Consider the following 17,584-nt stretch of genomic DNA (forward strand, 5'->3'; position numbering starts at 1 on the left):
CTATTTTGTATGTTATATATATTATATACTGTATTCTTAGAATCAAGCAAGGTAGAGAAAAGAAAGTATTATTAAGAAAATCATAAGGAAGAGAAAATATATCTACTGTGTGAATATTTACTGAAAAAAAATCCACGTATAGGTGAATTGAGACAAGTGTTAAGAGACATTATATCTCTTTTCTCTTTGCTTCAACAGCTGGCAATGTTGAGTCTGGATCCTAGAGTGGAGATGAGGCACACCATAGTAAACCTAAAACACGAGTAGAAAATACATCTTTGTTGTTGAGATTTTTGGAGTCCTTTATTACCAAAATAAAGGACCGCAAGCCCTTTATTACCTTTATTACCACAATATAACCTAGCTTATCTTGATTGATATATCAGGTAATAAAATCCCAGGATGGTGGAATTTAGGTAACTTTTTTTCCTTTTATTTTTATGTATTTGAATTCTTTAAAAATAGTATATATAATTTATATATTCAGAAAAAAATAAAATTATTTTCATTGTGGAAAAAATTTTAAAAGTTGAAAAATAATTAGAGGCAATATTTGTTGCTAGTAATCATTCATAAATTGCTAATGATGTTTTTATTGGTAACAATGAACTCATAGAGAGTAGGAACTTTATTTTATGGATTGAATGCATTACCCTCACCACTTCTGAGTTTTAATTATGATGATCTCTATTTATGATTCCAAGTTGTTTTTTTATAGTAGTATAACTTTAGAATATCTAGAGTTTAAATTAATTAATTAATTAATTAATTATTTTCCTTTATTTTCTTTTGAGAATAATTTAATTTTTTATTTTTTTAAATTTACATCCAAATTAGTTAGCATCTAGTGCAACAATGATTTCAGGATTAGATTCCTTAATGCCCCTTACCCATTTAGCCCATCCCCCCTCCCACAACCCCTGCAGTAACCCTCAGTTTGTTCTCCATAGATATGAGTCTTTTCTGTTTTGTCCCCCTCCCTGTTTTTATATGATTTTTGTTTCCCTTCCCTTATGTTCATCTGTTTTGTCTCTTAAAGTCCTCATATGTGAAGTCATATGATTTTTGTCTTTCTCTAATTTCACTTAGCATAATACCCTCCAGTTCCATCCACATAGTTGCAAATGGCAAGATTTCATTCTTTTTGATTGCCGAGTAATACTCCATTGCATGTATATGTGCGTGTGTATGTGTGTGTGTGTGTGTGTGTGTGTGTGTGTGTGTGTACCACATCTTCTTTATCCATTCATCCATCGATGGACATTTGGGCTCTTTCCATACTTTGGCTATTGTTGATAGTGCTGCTATAAACATAGGGGTGCATGTGTCCCTTCGAAACAGCACACCTGTATCCCTTGGATAAATGCCTAGTAGTGCAATTGCTGGGTCATAGGATAGTTCTATTTTTAGTTTTTTGAGGAACCTCCATACTGTTTTCCAGAGCGGCTGCACCAGCTTGCATTCCCATTCATTAATTAATTTTAAGTAATTTCTATACCTAACATGGGACTTGAACTCATCATCCTGAGATCAAGAGTCGCACCCTCTTCTGACTGAGCCAGCCAGGTGCCCCTAGACTATTTAGTTTTCTTAATGACTCAGTTTGTCAAGTATTATTTTTTCCATTTTTCTAAATGATTATGAAATAATATTCTTTGGCAGAAACACTGACCCCCAAATTTAGATGTCTCTTTATTTTTTTTTATAACTTAGATATTTTGCTCTTCTGTGAAAGAGCAAAGAATACTTCATAAAGGCTTAGTATGCATTAAGGATTAGCTACCTAACTTATGTACTTGATGTAATCACCCAATCCTTAAAGTGAGTATCATTTTTATGTTAGAAGGGGCAAAACTGAGGCTCATAGAAGTTAGTTACCTTGTTGAAGGTTATAGAACCAATAAGAGTACTCTGTATTTTGAGGTCAGATTCTCATTACAGAACTCATCTTTATTTTTTTTCCCCCACATTAAAAGCTGCCTCCATATTTGTACTTTATTTACAGAAGGCTGTTGCTTTTTTTTTTTTTTTTTGAGAGAGAGAGAGAGCATGTGTGCAGTTGTGCATGTGCGTGTGTGCATGAGCAGGGGAGGAGCAGAGGGAGAGGCAAAGAGAGAATCTTAGGCGGGCTCCATGCCCAGAATGGAACCCAGCCTGGGGCTCGATCTCACAGCCAAGAGATCGTGACTTGAGCCAAAATCAGGAGTTGGTTGCTTGATGCATTGAACCACCCAGGTGCCCGGCTGTCATCACTTTTCTTTTTCTGCCAGAATTATGCTTAACTTTTTCTTTTCTTGTTCTGGGACTTTATCACTGAGTACTATTGCATAACTATTCCAATTATGGATTTTCCAATATTAGAATTAAGTTTGGATAATTGTTTTATGAACCATATTAATTGTGGGATGAGCAAAGGGATTTTCAGAATGCAGCCAAAATCCGTTCATACCCACCCCTAGTCTGTGACTAAATTTCTCCTTTGCTCTGAGGAGCGCAACGTAGTCTCTGAGGGCTTTCCCAATCCAGAGTTTGGCTTTGCTTATTATTTAGGATTTTCTTTGTTTCAAGGATTCCCATGCTTTAAAAAAATGTTAGGCTTCACATGGAAGAAGCCACAGGTCCTCAGAGCATATATTTGTACAAAGATTACCCTGAGCATTTTGAATTTAAATTGTTTCAGCATCTCCCAGCGTAATTTTTAATTTAGGATAAGGGTTGTAAGCATTTAGGTGCTTGGTATTGCTGAGCTTTCTCCTTTCATTTACTTAGTGTTTCCAAACTTTCTTATTTGGAGAGCACCCTATTCATTTAGTGAACATTTTTTTTAATGTTTATTTTATTTTTTTTTGAGAGACAGAAAGGGACAGAGTGTGAGTGGGGGAAGGGCAGAGAGAGAGGGAGACACAGAATCCGAAGCAGGCTCCAGGCTCTGAGCTGTCAGCACAGAGCCTGACAGGGGTCTCTAACTCTCAAACTGCGAGATGGTGACCTGAGCTGAAGTCGGACACTTAAGCGACAGAGCCACCCAGGCGCCCCTCATTTATTGAACTTTTAAAGCTGCTTGAAATTTTTCTTTGAATTGATTGATAACTTCTTAAATTTATTTCAAGTAATTTCAAGCATCCAAAAAAGTTACAAGAATAGTACAAGAAACTTTTTTCCTCCTTGAACCATTTGAGAATAATTTGCCTATACCCATCATTTCCTAATACTTTAACATGTATATCCTTCAAAGGGATATATTCCAATGTATCACTTTCACAAAATTAATATTGATACACTACCACCATCTGATACACAAGTTTGGCCACTTATCTCCATATCCTTTACAAAAGCAAAGGGATATTGCTCAGAATCACACATTATATTTATTTGTCATATCTCTTTCATCTCTTAATCTATGACAGTTTCTTAGTCTTCCTTTGAGATTCATGACCTTGATACTTTTGAAGAATACAGGCTAGTCATCTTGTAGAATGTCCCTCAGTTCATATTTGCCTCATGTTTCCTCATGAGTAGATTCAGATTATATGCTTTTGACAAGAATATCAAACAAGTAATACTGTGTTCTCTTCATTGCATCCTATCAGGTGGCACATAATTTAACCTTGTCTACTCATGGTGATAACTTTGATCACTTGAGTGAAGGAGACATTTTGAGATTATGTGAATATGCTTTTCCTCATCAAACATTGCCCCAGTGGCTTTAGCATCTATTAGTATTTTTTGGCTAAATTATTTCCATGATGGCTGTTCCTTTTGGGGTACGTTCCAGACACGTTGTACTTGTAATCCCTTCATTTTGGGTTTTTACTCCAAATTCCTATCTCCTTTTCTAACAGTGTGATTTTGGCTGCCGAAATCTAGAAGAAAACCTGAAGATTGCATATTACTCTGTTCCTTAGGTATTGAGCTTTGTGAAGTGGTTTCCAGATTTTTGCATTTCATGGAACAGAAAAATTAAACAACAACATAGGGCTTCCTACTCTTTATTAGGTGAGATCTTCTAGTTTTGCTACACAACACACACACACACACACACACACACACACACACACACACGATTATTTATCTTACAGTATTGAATACTTACAGTATCCTACAGTATTGAAAACACTTTAGGTCAAATAACTTAGCTTTATGAGAAAACCTACCTCATCCTTATTCTAAGTAAAAAGTGTGTGCTTGCTGTGCAAACACAACTTTAAAATAAATCTTTTCTACCCCTAAACAGATGGTGGCCCCTAACCCCTCCTGTGGAAGGAACTATCATATGTCCTGCTCTCCTCAGAGTTGTGTCCCCATTAACACTTCAACACTGTTCTCTGTATTTCTTTTTTTTTTTTTTGTTCTGTATTTCTAAGGTGTCAAGGAAGATGGGAGTTATATGGGAGTTCAGATGGTAAATAGTACGAGCAACACAAATTGACTTTCCACCTGAACCACAACTGAAAGCAAAACTAGTGAGGAATAAAATAAGACTATAATTCTATTAAGTTTTCCCAATTTAGCGTACATTTATATTCTGGAAACAATCACGCAGATTTTCTATCTATCTATGTATGTATAGAAAAAATGGTGTCACCAATGGTGAATAGAGTAATAAATTCTGGAATCGCTGTATAATAATAATAGAAGAAAACATTATGCTGATTTTGAAATGACCCTTCTTCATGGAGTGGTGTGGGGAAGTGATAAAGTGACCAGATGAGTTTGCTTCTAGGAGCATCTATAAAACTGTCACTACCTCCTTTTTTTTTTTTTTAAATGTTTATTTAAACATGAGCATGAGCGGGGGAGGGGCAGAGAGAGAGGGAGACACAGAATCCAAAGCAGGCTCCAGGCTCTGAGCTGTCAGCACAGAGCCTGACACGGGGCTCGAACTCACAGACCATGAGATCATGACCTGATCCGAAGTCAGATGCTCAAACAACTGAGCTACCCAGGCACCTTGTTACTACCTCTTTATCTTAGAGTTTCTTGCCACATGAACCAATCCTTAACTTTTCAAGTCTGGAATTCAAACCAAAACACACAAATGTGGTCCAGCCTGGAGTTCCCCAGTGGAGCCAAGTGCTAGTCTTTGGAATGGGTCATGGAAGTAACCTACAGGAACTTGAAGTATATCCTCAGAGTCAGAAAAATGTGCATAGAGGGGATATGTGGTTGTTAAGTAATCTAATTGTGTTAGTAATTTAAAATCCTCATAATTGAGTTGATCTATTTATGCATTTAGGAATCCTTATGAAAAAGTCTTTCCTATGCTTTATTGCTTGCTGTGAAAAAATATGAATAAGTTTGTGTTGATTATGGTATTATGAGTAATGAGCTGGTAGAGATAGGAATGAGAAATGTTTACCTGTGTTGAGATGAAATTCAATTACCTGTACTTATTTTATATGATGGTTAAACAGTTTTGGGGTTATGTTCTGGTCCATTTTTTCCTCCACTTCTATTATGGTCTTTATTTATTTATTGGACATTGGTATTTCAATACTGTTTTCCAATTCTGCAGGATTTTTTTTTAAGTTTCTATTTTAATGACCCAGTGCCCATCATGACAAGTGTACTCTGTAATCCCCATCAGTTCTATTCCATGTTGCAAGAGGTTTCATGGGCCTGTTGCAGTGCTGAATGAAAGCACCTCACAATGAAGGATGAAATGATGAAGTAGCGTATTCGCTGGAAAGAGATGAAGCTTTGATTATATATCAGTTGGAGATTGGTCTTTTATTCCGAGCACTGTAAAGCTTGTATTTATCCTGGAATTAAACAATGTTTTATCCTGGAATTTTTTTTGTTTGTTTCCTTAACAGGTGGTTATGATTTCTGCACTGTTAAAGACATTCCAGTACATTTATAATCTGGAAACAATCACACAGATTTTCTATTAGCTGTGAACTGAGACAGAAGGAACATGCATTTTTAGGACATTTGTTGTTTCCGCATACCAAACCAAGAGTCTATAAGTCACAACAAGATTATTATGTTAATGAAAAGTTTGTAACAGACAATACATTTATTCATGCTTTTTAAAATGACAGCTTTTTCTTCAGAACAATAAAAACCAAATTTGTATGGTGCTTTATTCTTGCTGAGCAAATAATGAAAATCACTTCTCTGTAGTCTAACGAGTCTGTCGTATTAATGACTTGATGGGCGCACACCAGCGACTCTCTCCAAGTATGAACTGCATCAGGGTCTGTATTTTTTCCAATCTACTCTGCTTCTTCCCCCCAAATATACTCCAATGTGATATTTGAATTAAACGTTTTTGAAGTGATCTTACCTCTTTCAGGAATATATTCGATAGTTATGAGGCTGTTCCTTAACAAATGTAACAGCAGATACAAAAGCTCATTGAATCAGTCTCCTCCTTTCAGTTGTGGAACCACAGGAGGCTTTCTGTTGATGTGATTTTTTTCAGTGTCCTTGAGCAGCTTGTGGGCAGTTTTCATTTTCTAGTCCTGCTTGTGGCATAGTTGCTTTTCCACCAAAACCTCATGTCCTTGAACAAGGTACTTAATGTCTCACAGTCACAGTTTGCTTCTCTGTAAAAGTGAAGCACACTAGGTGATTTGTAAGGAGCCTTTGATTTGAATTCCTCTTACTTTATGATTTCCATGTGCTGTGCTCAGAAAATAAAGTCCAGAGCAGGAATTACACGAAGACAGTGGCTTTGTGTCTGTTTTGTTCACTGCTGTATCCCGTTACCCAAGAATAGGGCCTGTGCGTAGTAGGAACTCATACTTGTCGCATAAGTGAACAAAAGCCAACACACGAACCTCTAGTAAGAAGAAATGGATGAATTATATCTCCATTAAAATTACATTTTATGGGGGCGCCTGGGTGGCGCAGTCGGTTGGGCGTCCGACTTCAGCCAGGTCACTATCTCGCGGTCCGGGAGTTGGAGCCCCGCGTCAGGCTCTGGGCTGATGGCTCGGAGCCTGGAGCCTGTTTCCGATTCTGTGTCTCCCTCTCTCTCTGCCCCTCCCCCATTCATGCTCTGTCTCTCTCTGTCCCAAAAATGGATAAACGTTGAAAAAAAAAATTTTAAAAAAATTACATTTTATGTTCACACTTTGAAAGCATTATAGTTTTAGAGTCTAGCTGGGGGTTATTTTTGTAAGACTGGCTGTGTACGTGTGCAGTGCAAGTAAGAGTACATCTGATTCTAACCCTCCCCTGATAAAATACTTCAATGGCTCTCCATTGCCTTCTGGGTAAAGACTATCACTTTTAACTTGTTTTCGAAAGCCTTCTTAAATCTGTGCTCTGCTGATTTTTCAGCCTTAACCTTGTCTATTTTTTCCTGCTCCCTCCTTCCTTTCCCTTCTATATGTTCACACTCTTGGCTGCAGCTACACTAAACTTCTTTCAGACCCTCAGTCTTCTGCTGTCCCGCCTTTTGATCATCCTACGTGTTGCTCTTTCATTCGCCCCACCCCATTGTTAGCTTTGCTTCCAGAGAGGGTACCTTTTATTTCCTGTATCAGCTCATAGTATACTATCTTAAAATTACTAGTTTAGGGGCGCCTGGGTGGCTCAGTCGGTTGAGTGTCTGACTTCGGCTCAGGTCATGATCTCACTGTTTGTGAGTTCGAGCCCCGTGTCGGGCTCTGTGCTGACAGCTCAGAGCCTGGAGCCTGCTTTGGATTCTGTGTCTCCCTCTGTCTCCGCCTCTCCCAGCTTATGCTCTATGTGTGTCTCTCTCTCTCTCAAAAATGAATAAATGTTAAAAAAAAAAATTTTTTTTCAATTACTAGTTTAATGTCTCTTCTGTCCAACAGACTTTGGGAGCTTGCTCAGAAAAAGTCTGTGCCTGACGTGTTCACTGTTATACACCATTGCACCTCTAGTGCCCGGCACTGTCTGTGGCCCATGAGGTGCTGGTGGTCTGAGTGTGATGCCACCCATGCACCCAGGATGCTAACGTTCTGATAAAGCCAGAATGCTTCTGTCCTTCATACCCTGTGACCACTTTCACTCCCAACTCATGAAAACAAATTTTCTTTAATACTACATAATTCGAGTTAGTGATAAATGTTATAAACAAAATAAAATGCGGCAAGTGGGATTTGGAATAAGAAGTGCCACGTTAGCAGGTGCCTTGGTGACTCGGTCATTAAGCATCTGACTTTGGCTCAGGTCATGATCTTATGGTTTGTGAGTTCGAGTCCCACATCGCATGAGCTCAAGTCCTGCTTTGGGTGAGCACGAGCCCCGCTTGGGGTGAACTCGGGCCCTGTTTGGGGTGGGCACGAGCCCCTCTTCGGGTGAGTTTGAGCCCCACTTTGGGAGAACTGAAGCCCTGCTTCAGGTAAAGCATGAGTCCCGCTTTGGGTGAGCCCTGCTTCTCTTCCTCTCTCTCTCCCTCTGGCCCCCCTGGGATTCTCTCTCTCTCTCTCTCTCTCTCTGCCCCTTGCTCAATTGCACCCTCTCTCTTTCTCTCAAAAAATGAAAAAACAAAAGGAGTGCCACATTAGCTAGCTAGAGCAGTCAATGAGTGAACACTTGAGCGGCACCTAGAACAGAACTAGCATTTAGTAGGTGTTCAGTAAATGTTTGTTGAATGAATGAGACCTTATTAGTGAACATCTGGAAGAAAAGGATTGTAGGCAAAGGAATGGTTGGGAATACGCTTTGACCCATTCAAGTAGCTGAAATCAGGCAGTGTGACTAAAGGCTAACAGACAAAGCTGAGAAGGTGAGAGATGAAGTTGTCGATAAGTAAGGAACTTGGATTTTAGTGTAATGGTAGTGGGAAGCATGGAAGGGTTTTGAGCAGGAGAATGATATGACCTGATGGCTTTGGGAAGTCACTCTAGGCCAAGCCATCCTCAGTTCTTGCTTGGACCGTGTGGCAGCCTCTCACCCAGAGCTCAGATTCATTCTCTACAGTGAGTGATCTTTTTATTTACAAAAACAATTTTTTAGGGGCACCTGCGTGGCTCAGTCCGTTAAGCCTCTGACTTCGGCTCAGGTCATGATCTCACAGTTTCGTGGGTTTGAGCCCCAACGTTGGCTCCGTGCTGACAGCTCAGAGCCTGAAGCCTGCTTTGGATTCTGTCTCCCTCTCTCTCTGCCCCTCCCCCACTCATGCTCTGTCTCTCAAAAATGAAAAAACGTTAAAAAACTTTTTTTTTAATGTTTATTCATTTTTGAGGGGTAGGGGAGGGGCAGAGAGAGAGGGAGACAGGATCCGAAGTGGGTTTTGCACTGACAGCAGAGAGCCCTATGTGGAGCTTTAACTCACGAACCTCAAGATCATGACCTGAAACTGAAACGGAGAGTTGGATGCTTAACGGACTGAGCCACCCAGGTGCCCTTATGGTGAGTGATCTTTTAATAACGCAAATGTGATCGGTCAGTTTGTTGCTAAGGACTCTTCAGTTGCCCTTGGAAGAAAGTCTACAATCCTAGTGTGGGTTTACCAGGCCTTGGGTAAGATGCCACTGCAACTGAGGGCAGTGGCATACTAGGTCTTCATGCTCTGTTCATTTCCCTGAAAAGGTCTCATATTCTCCTCTCACGCCCCCTGCCCATGCTGTTGCTCCTGCCTGGACTGCTCTTGGTCAGGTCTTTAACTGGCCACCTCCTACTCTGCTTTGGGGGCTCCCTATCACATCCTCAGCCACCCTCTGACTGCCACCTCTACACCTAGACCGGGTTAGGTGTTGCACTCTCCCAGAGCCGCCCCCCTGCCCCCCATTCTCTGCTTTGTCACCTCTGCGGGAGCATGCTCAGTTCCAGCTTCCCTGCCAGACGGCTCGCCCCATGAGGGCAGGGCCCTGGAGGCCGCCTGCAGCTGTGGTTGCAGCGCCTTAGTGAGTGCCTGGCCCACAGCAAGAGCTTTTATTCTGAAATAAAGAGCCAGGGAAGGGCTGTTCTCTCGTGCCAAGGGCCTACTTCATGTGTCTTTCTGTGTTCAACTGCTCTCTCTTCTATTGAGATGAAGGGTAATGGACTATTTTGTGAGATGTGAGGTAATTGTTTAAAAAAGAGTCAGGAGGACAGATGACTGTTGAAAGCTCTATGAATAATTTAATTAACAACCCTACCTTCAGAGCTCATTACGCTCAGCACGGATGGAAGCCATTATTCCCTGCTGTGGAGAACTATGACTCAGATTGCTCTGCGTTTCAAATTAGTTGAGGATGCTTTGTTGTTGTTGTGATTGTTATTGTTGTGTTTATGTTGGAGCACTCTGACTGTGACTGCAAATCCTGTGAGTAAGCATAACGTGCCCTGCACTCCATGAAGAAGCCATTTCTCTGAGTTTGGTCACAAGATAATGGCGTGCGTTCGCATTTCACCCTTCGTCTCCTAATTGCATGCCTTCCGCTTGCTTGAAGTAGCACCGTGAGTCAACATTGAGCCATCTCTCAAAAATTAATGCTGTCCTCTTTATATTTTATTTGGTGATGAATATTTCCTGTTAGGTTCTAGCAGACTGCATTTGACATTTTGTACATGCCAAACCGAGGCAGCTTCTAAGATTTCATTCCTACCCGAGTAATTCTGGTGAATAAAGAGCCAGGAATTAACTGAAAGGAGCGTCTCTTCATGAACAGAAGTCTCCTGACACTTAACACTAATTCTAGCAGGTTATTACTGTGTGTATATTGTTGGCCTGTAGTCTTCTTCAAACATGACAATTTGTAATAACAGTTTCATTTTGAAGGATACAAGATAATCAGCTTAGCAAAAAAGAGCATACATTTTGTATGTATCCAACTTTTATGTAGTTACTGACAATATTGAAGCTAATTAAATTTCATGGCAATAAAATGGATCTTTTCATAGGACACATGTTCTGCCTTGTGTTGTATATTTCAAGGCATCTATTGAAACAAAATTGTGTTCTGGTAGGTACGATGAAATACAGTTAATCTCATTGGAAAACTTGACTTTAAAAACAGAGAAAAGGGTAGAAATTGTTTAATTCTCTAAGTTTTGGGGAATGTTCTTTTGTTGGCTTTTTATTACTATCACTGGATTTGTGAGAAAGAAAAGGATTTTAGTAAAAGAAATAACAGCATGGAATACTCACCGTCTTTTACTGAGTTTCACAAAGTTAATCAAATTGATACCTATGAACTTGGAGCACCAGAGCGTAATGGAAACCATATAAATGTAGGTTGTTAGAAATCCAAGAAATTAGCATTCTAGTTCAAGCCTTTTATTTTACCGAATTGTGTAGGATCATGGTTAGTAAATGGATTTTGGAGTTCACCAGGGCCTGGGTTCAAATTTGCACTCACTGGCTATGTGATTTGGGCAAATTATTTGATCTCTTTAAGAATCTGCTTTCTCACTTATGAAATGAGGCACTGATATTTATCCCAGAGCGTTGTGATTCAATGAGATAATATAGTCATATTGCCTGTGACATAGTGAGTCCTCAGCAAATGAAACTAAGATAGATTAATTGAATTACGTCAGGTCACGGAAGCAGTCCATAGCACTTTGGTGGCCCCAAGCTCTAAACCTTGCCTCCTTTCTTATTAACAATGGGTGTCAGGCAAGTGGTTTCATTCTGTCTCTGTTTTATCAGAGGTCAAATAGATAGAGGCCATTTTTCCTCTCTTTCCCAAGGATATAATGAAGAGCAACTAAGAGCTAGATTGGAAATAATTCCTTGGGCATTTTAGACTTTAGTGTTTTGTTTGTTTGTTTATTTGTTTGTTTTTTTGCCTTTTCAGCTATATAAATGGTATTTATGCAGAATGGTTTAAAATTCAGCAAAGTCTTGGAGGGAAATGTTTAGAGAAAGCTGAATAGAAGTGGAAAGTGGCATCGTGTAGAAGAGTGACTGTCAACGTCTACAGGTGACCTACAAGGGGAATATTATGATATTGTTTATTTTTTATTTTCTTTTTTATTTTTTAAATATGAAATTTATTGTCAAATTGGTTTCCATACAACACCCAGTGCTCATCCCAACAGGTGCCCTCCTCAATACCCATCACCAACCCTCAAAGAGAGAGGGAGGCACAGAATCTGAAGCAGGCTCCAGGCTCTGAGCTGTCAGCACAGAGCCCGATGGGGGGCTCGAACTCACAAACAGTGAGATCGTGACCTGAGCCAAAGTCGGATGCTTAACGGACTGAGCCACCCAGGTGCCCCTGATATTGTTTAAAACAAAGAGTGGAAAATCCTGACAGTGAGCATTTCCTGCTTCATGAGGTAATATAGATCTACTTATTATACTTCCTTCTTCACTCTGTTTCATTCCATCTTATGTGAGGCGCACACATAAAAGAAGAATAGAAGATGTATTAAGGATTAGAAAAGAAAACCAACATGGAAACTTTAAATTATTGATATTCTATAAAATCAGTTCTCTTTGATGATCTGCATAATACAGGCCTGGCATGGTTTAGTAGGTGGATGACCAAGCTCAGGAGCCAGTTGCCTGGGGGTGAGTCCTGGGTCAGCCACTTACAGGTTGAGTGTACTTAAGTAAATTGGCTTCTCTGAGACTTTTTAAGTTGGTGTGGCCATCATGGCTTAGCTCAGGGTGTGAGGATCAAACGAGACATAAGAAGTTGTGTTGTAGATTCTGAAATGCTTCTAAAATAGAAAGTAGTGGTGGTATTTAAATTTTTTTTTAAATACTGTATTTTACTTGCCTTTCAAAAATCTTCCCTAAGTTAGCCATGAAAAAAGAAATAAGCTGTTTTCGGGTGGGTACGATTATTAAAAGATGTTGTCCAGCTGTTCCTGAACTTAAGACAAAAGACGAAGCAAGATGAGGTGGGTTGATAGACAAGCATAAAGGGTTTAGATTCGGTGTGATGGGACCTAATAGCAGTTTGATTTGTTTGGAGCCGTAGTGGTTTTCTCAGGCATATTATAGAATTTTCTTTAGGTGTCTAAATCTAAATCTAAATCTAAATCTAAATCTAAATCTAAATCTAAAAATAGATTTCCACGTTGTGTTGGGTGAGGCAGTGTCTTGATGAAGATGTAATTTACTACTACCTCTAATGTTCACTTCTACCCCAAAGTCGTACATCCACTTGATAAGTCAGTCTGGAAATATTTATGGAATCTGAACTCCTCATAAAAGTAACAGTTCTCATTTAAAAATATCCCGTTGTGTGCATCCAGCAGAATTTCAATATAATTAATGAGGTAAGAAGCTGGCATAGAAGTCATTGCTTAAAAACCTTCCTTCCTCTTAGCCATTCTGATGGGCATGAAGTGATATCTCATTGTCATTTTGATTTGCATTTCCCTGATGATGAGTGATGTGAAGCATGTTTTCATGTGTCTGTTGGCCATCTGGATGTCTTTTTTGAAAAAACTGTCTACTCATGTCTTCCGCCCATTTTTTAAAAAAAGTTTTTTCATGTTTATTTTGAGAGAGAGAGAGAGAGAGCACAAGCAGGGGAGAGGCAGGGGGGTGGGGTGCAGGGAAGAGAGAGAATCCTAAGAAGGCTCCACACTGTCAGTGCAGAGCCTGAATTGGGGCTCAAACTCACAAGCTGAGGTCATGACCTGAGCCAAAATCAAGAGTTGGACGCTTAGCTGACTGAACCACCCAGGTGCCCCAATCTTCTGCCCATTTTTTTTAATGTTTATTTTTGAGAGAGAGAGAGACAGAGAAAGAGCAAGCATGGGCAGGGGAGGGGCAGAGAGAGATGGAGACATAGAATCTAGAGCAGGCTCCAGGCTGTGAGCTGTCAGCACAGAGCCTGACATGGGGCTCGAACTCACAAACTGTGAGATCACAACCTGAGCTGAAGTCAGGTTCAGGCTGACTTCAGGCTGACAGAGAGGCTTCACTGACTGAGCCATCCAGGCTCCCCTCTTCTGCCATTTTTTTAACTGGATTATTTGTTTAAAATTTCTTTTTGCTTTTGATAGCTGTAAGTCTTGAAGTAATCTATAGTACAGTTTCTTATTTTATTCCTGCAAATCAAAATTCTGTGCATCAACATGTCATATACGGGAGGATTGCTTGAGTTGGAGTTTTCAGTGTTTGATATGTATCATTATGAATTCTGTATTATGTACTATTGATCTTTTCACATTAGAAAATGAAGCTACTGGGGGCACCTGGGTGGCTCAATCAGGTAAGTGTCTGACTTTAGCTCAGCTCAGGTAGTGATCTCAGTTTGTGAGTTCAAGCCCCACAATGGGCTCTGTGCTGACAGCTCAGAGCCTGGAGCCCGCTTCAGATTCTGTGTCTCCCTCTCTCTCTGCCCCTCCCCCACTTGTGTTCTGTCTCTGCCTCTCAAAAATAAATAAAACCATTAAAAAATTTGTAAATACATAAATTGAAAAAAGAAAAAAAAAAGAAAATGAAGCTATTGGCAGTGTTTAGTCATATATGTATGCAAGTAGATAGAAAAGACTAATGCATTTCCCAAACAGGCTTCCTTGTATATCTTATGAGAAAATTCTGACCTTTGATTTTTTTAATTACCATTGCTGTTGCTACTACTGCTATGTTTATTGAGCACTTAGTATGTGTTAGGCATTGTTTCAGGTGCTTTAGATATATTAACACATTCAGTTCTCATAATAATCCACTGAACATGTGCTATTACCATCCCCAAGTTAACAGAGGAAGAAACATGTACAGAGAGGTTGAGTAACTTCCCAGTGACATAGAGCTAACAAGCAGCAGACCCAGACCCTTTATTGTTTGGTTCCAGAACCCACACTTCTACAGTCCTGCCTACCACTGGTCTGTTACACTGGCCCCTTTGCGATGGCACTCTGTGTATTGTTTAGTCCCTCATCAGGAAAACGGAAAATTTGTACAGATGGAGAGGATAAATACTTGCGTAAAATACGCTATTATAATTATAGTGTGGATTTCAGTCAACTTCTCTTGACTTACCAAATTTGACATCAGGAATTGATTTCAGATGAAGCTTCAATAGTGTGAAATAGTCTATTGGATCAATTTTATGGGCAAATTAGAGCAAGACAGTGATTAACTCGTACGTTCAACTCAGATGCTGACATAGGAGGAGTAAGTGTGTAAACCACCACACAGCAGTCCCAGAGAGACTTGGGGAAGAGGTGAGTGCAGGACATAGAGGGGCTGCCGGTAAGTACAATGTGGTCTTCTTTGGTGCCATTCATTCAGAGAGCCAACATCAGTTCCCGCATGTTCGCTTGGTAAGCTTAAAGTGACCGTGTATGATGTGGGGGTTGGTTGGGTGCACTTAGGAAACTGTCTTGTTTAGGAAGTAAACATTAGAAGCTGTCACACATATCTAGACAATCAGAATTGTTTCTATCAGCAAAACAATTTTCAAGGAAACATGACCTGACTGCATCAGTGTTAGAGATCATGGATACCTTATGTATTTCTTGTAAAATGTTGCCATGAAAAAAGCCAGAGAGTACAAGCTCCAAGTGACTTTAGTACGTATAAGCAAATCAGGATTGTATGGAAAAAAAAAAAAAAAAAGACTCCCTGTCATTAAGTGAATTAACTGGATATCTTACAAACCCTTGAACACATTGAATTTTAAGACAATTATCGTTCATCAGCAATAGTAACAACCATCATAATGAACACAACTACTCATATTTATTGTGAATCCGGAAAGTGCTTTCTGTGCATTATCTTTTTTAACCCTTACCACGGCGCTGTGAGGTAGTCACTACGGTTACCTCTGTCTCATAGACGAGAAAACGGAGAGAGTTACGTGCACTAGATTATACAACCAGCAAGCATTATTCGTTTGCTTATTCAGCATTTATTGAGTAGACCTCCCGTGAGACCTGGCGGTGTTCTCGGTAGTGGGGACTTTGCAATGGGTAAAACAAAACCCCTACCTTCGTACAAGGACCTTACCTTCTGTGAGGGAGCTAGACAACAAACAGATAAACATGGAAGCCTATGATCAGTCAGATGGTAATAATGATTACATAGGACAGCAAAGCCCAGGAAGGGAGAAAAAGAATATGAGGATAAGGTGCTGGGATGGGCTCTTTAGTTTTTTATGTGTGTTTTAGTAAAGCGGGGTGGGGTGGGGGACTCTCATAAGGCGATATTTCAGCAGACAATGGAAGAGAGAGAGGGGTATGCGTAAGAGGAAGAGCACTCCTGGCAAAGGAAGAGAAGGGGTCTGTGTGCTTGGACTGCCTGAGAAAGATCCAAGAGGCTGTGTAGCTCTTGGTTGGGTGGGTGAAGGGGAGAACAATCAGAGTTTGGACCCAAATTTGATCAGACCCCAGAGCCCACATTTTAACCACAACACTAATCCGAGGTGGCAACCACAGCCTTGACCTAGTGTGATTTTGGAGGCACTCTGTATTAGCAAAGTACACACTCGCATAGAAAAGAGGATGGCAGTGACGTTCTACTCTAGAAGTTGTGTGTAGTGTTGAGAATATGTGAGAAATCCCTGTGGTTTGGGGAGAGGTGCTTTGGAGAACAAAAGTAGGGAACGACCGTGGACCATAAACTTGGGAAACTGGGAGTATCCCTGCTCGGAATACTTTAGTGGTTCTCTATTGCCTTCAGAGCTTTGGAGAAATGGTGTAGCTTTCCCAAAGCCCCATAGGAAATAGACCTAGTTTTGAATGATGATAAAGACCGTTTTCGTTAGTGCCAAGCTATGTTGCACTTTTCAGAATGTGAAATCGACTGCATACTCCTTGGCTCCCTCTCACCTACTGAATGATAAGCCTTGGCAGTGAACATGGGGCCCTTGGAGAGTAGCGCCTTCCTCTTCCCCTTTGCCCTGACATCTACTGCCCTCCTCTTGCATGTCAGCATGGAGCAAAACAATACTCTTTAGTGCCATGTACGGGGGACTTTGTACTGAAATGAAATGCCTGTAATATCCTTCTTCCCCATGTTTTCTTGTTTTGTCATGAAGATATTATATCTCCCTTGAAGACTTTACTATTTTCCTTCCCAGACTGAGTTACAGCTTCTTGCCTTGGCTGCTTTCAGAGCTTATAGATCTCTGTACTTGCTTATCATTTCTCTTGGAAATCATTCTTTGAGTCCCTGTCCTCCTTCCCAGGATTAGAGCCCTTGCTCTGTGCTACCAGAAAACTCTACGCAAGCATGGATCTGCCTCTTATCACATTTTGGGGGGTATTTTGTGTGTGTGTGTGTGTGTGTGTGTGTGTGTGTGTGTGTGTGTGTGTATGTAAATATTTTCCTCTTCTTTCAGGCTCTAAAGTCACTGAAAACTTGTGCCTCCTTTTTATCTGTATTGCAACCACTGAGAAGAGCACTTGGCATATAGTTTACAGGCAAATTTAAATTGAACTTAGATTATTGGATGCTGAGTTATAACGATGACAGTTTCGATCAGAGCAAAACAAGGAGAATATGTTGAACAGTGATGGTGGTTCACTCAGAAAAGAATACATAGTAATAAAAACAGTACTATTTAATGAAAGATTATTGTGTGCCAGGTTTTAAAGTCAGTGCTGAAACACATCATTCCATTATTCCAAATGAAATTCAAACTTGAAAGACATACCCTATTAAGTATAACTTTAAAGCTAAATTAATGTCATAAAACCAAACTATAAAAAATACATTCATTTTCAAACTGTTGCTAACTGGACCGTAGGAAGGGTGAGTGGGGCT

General features: G+C 40.1%; 1 protein-coding gene across 4 annotated transcripts in view; it reads left to right on the forward strand.

Annotated features, from left to right (window-relative positions):
- Window positions 1-17,584, forward strand: part of SCFD2 (sec1 family domain containing 2) — a 404,012-nt gene that overhangs the window by 41,585 nt on the left and 344,843 nt on the right. The gene's annotated exons all lie outside the window — the stretch shown is intronic.

The sequence above is a fragment of the Prionailurus viverrinus genome, chromosome B1, assembly GCF_022837055.1.
Source record: "Prionailurus viverrinus isolate Anna chromosome B1, UM_Priviv_1.0, whole genome shotgun sequence".
In the NCBI taxonomy this organism is placed as follows: Eukaryota; Metazoa; Chordata; class Mammalia; order Carnivora; family Felidae; genus Prionailurus; species Prionailurus viverrinus.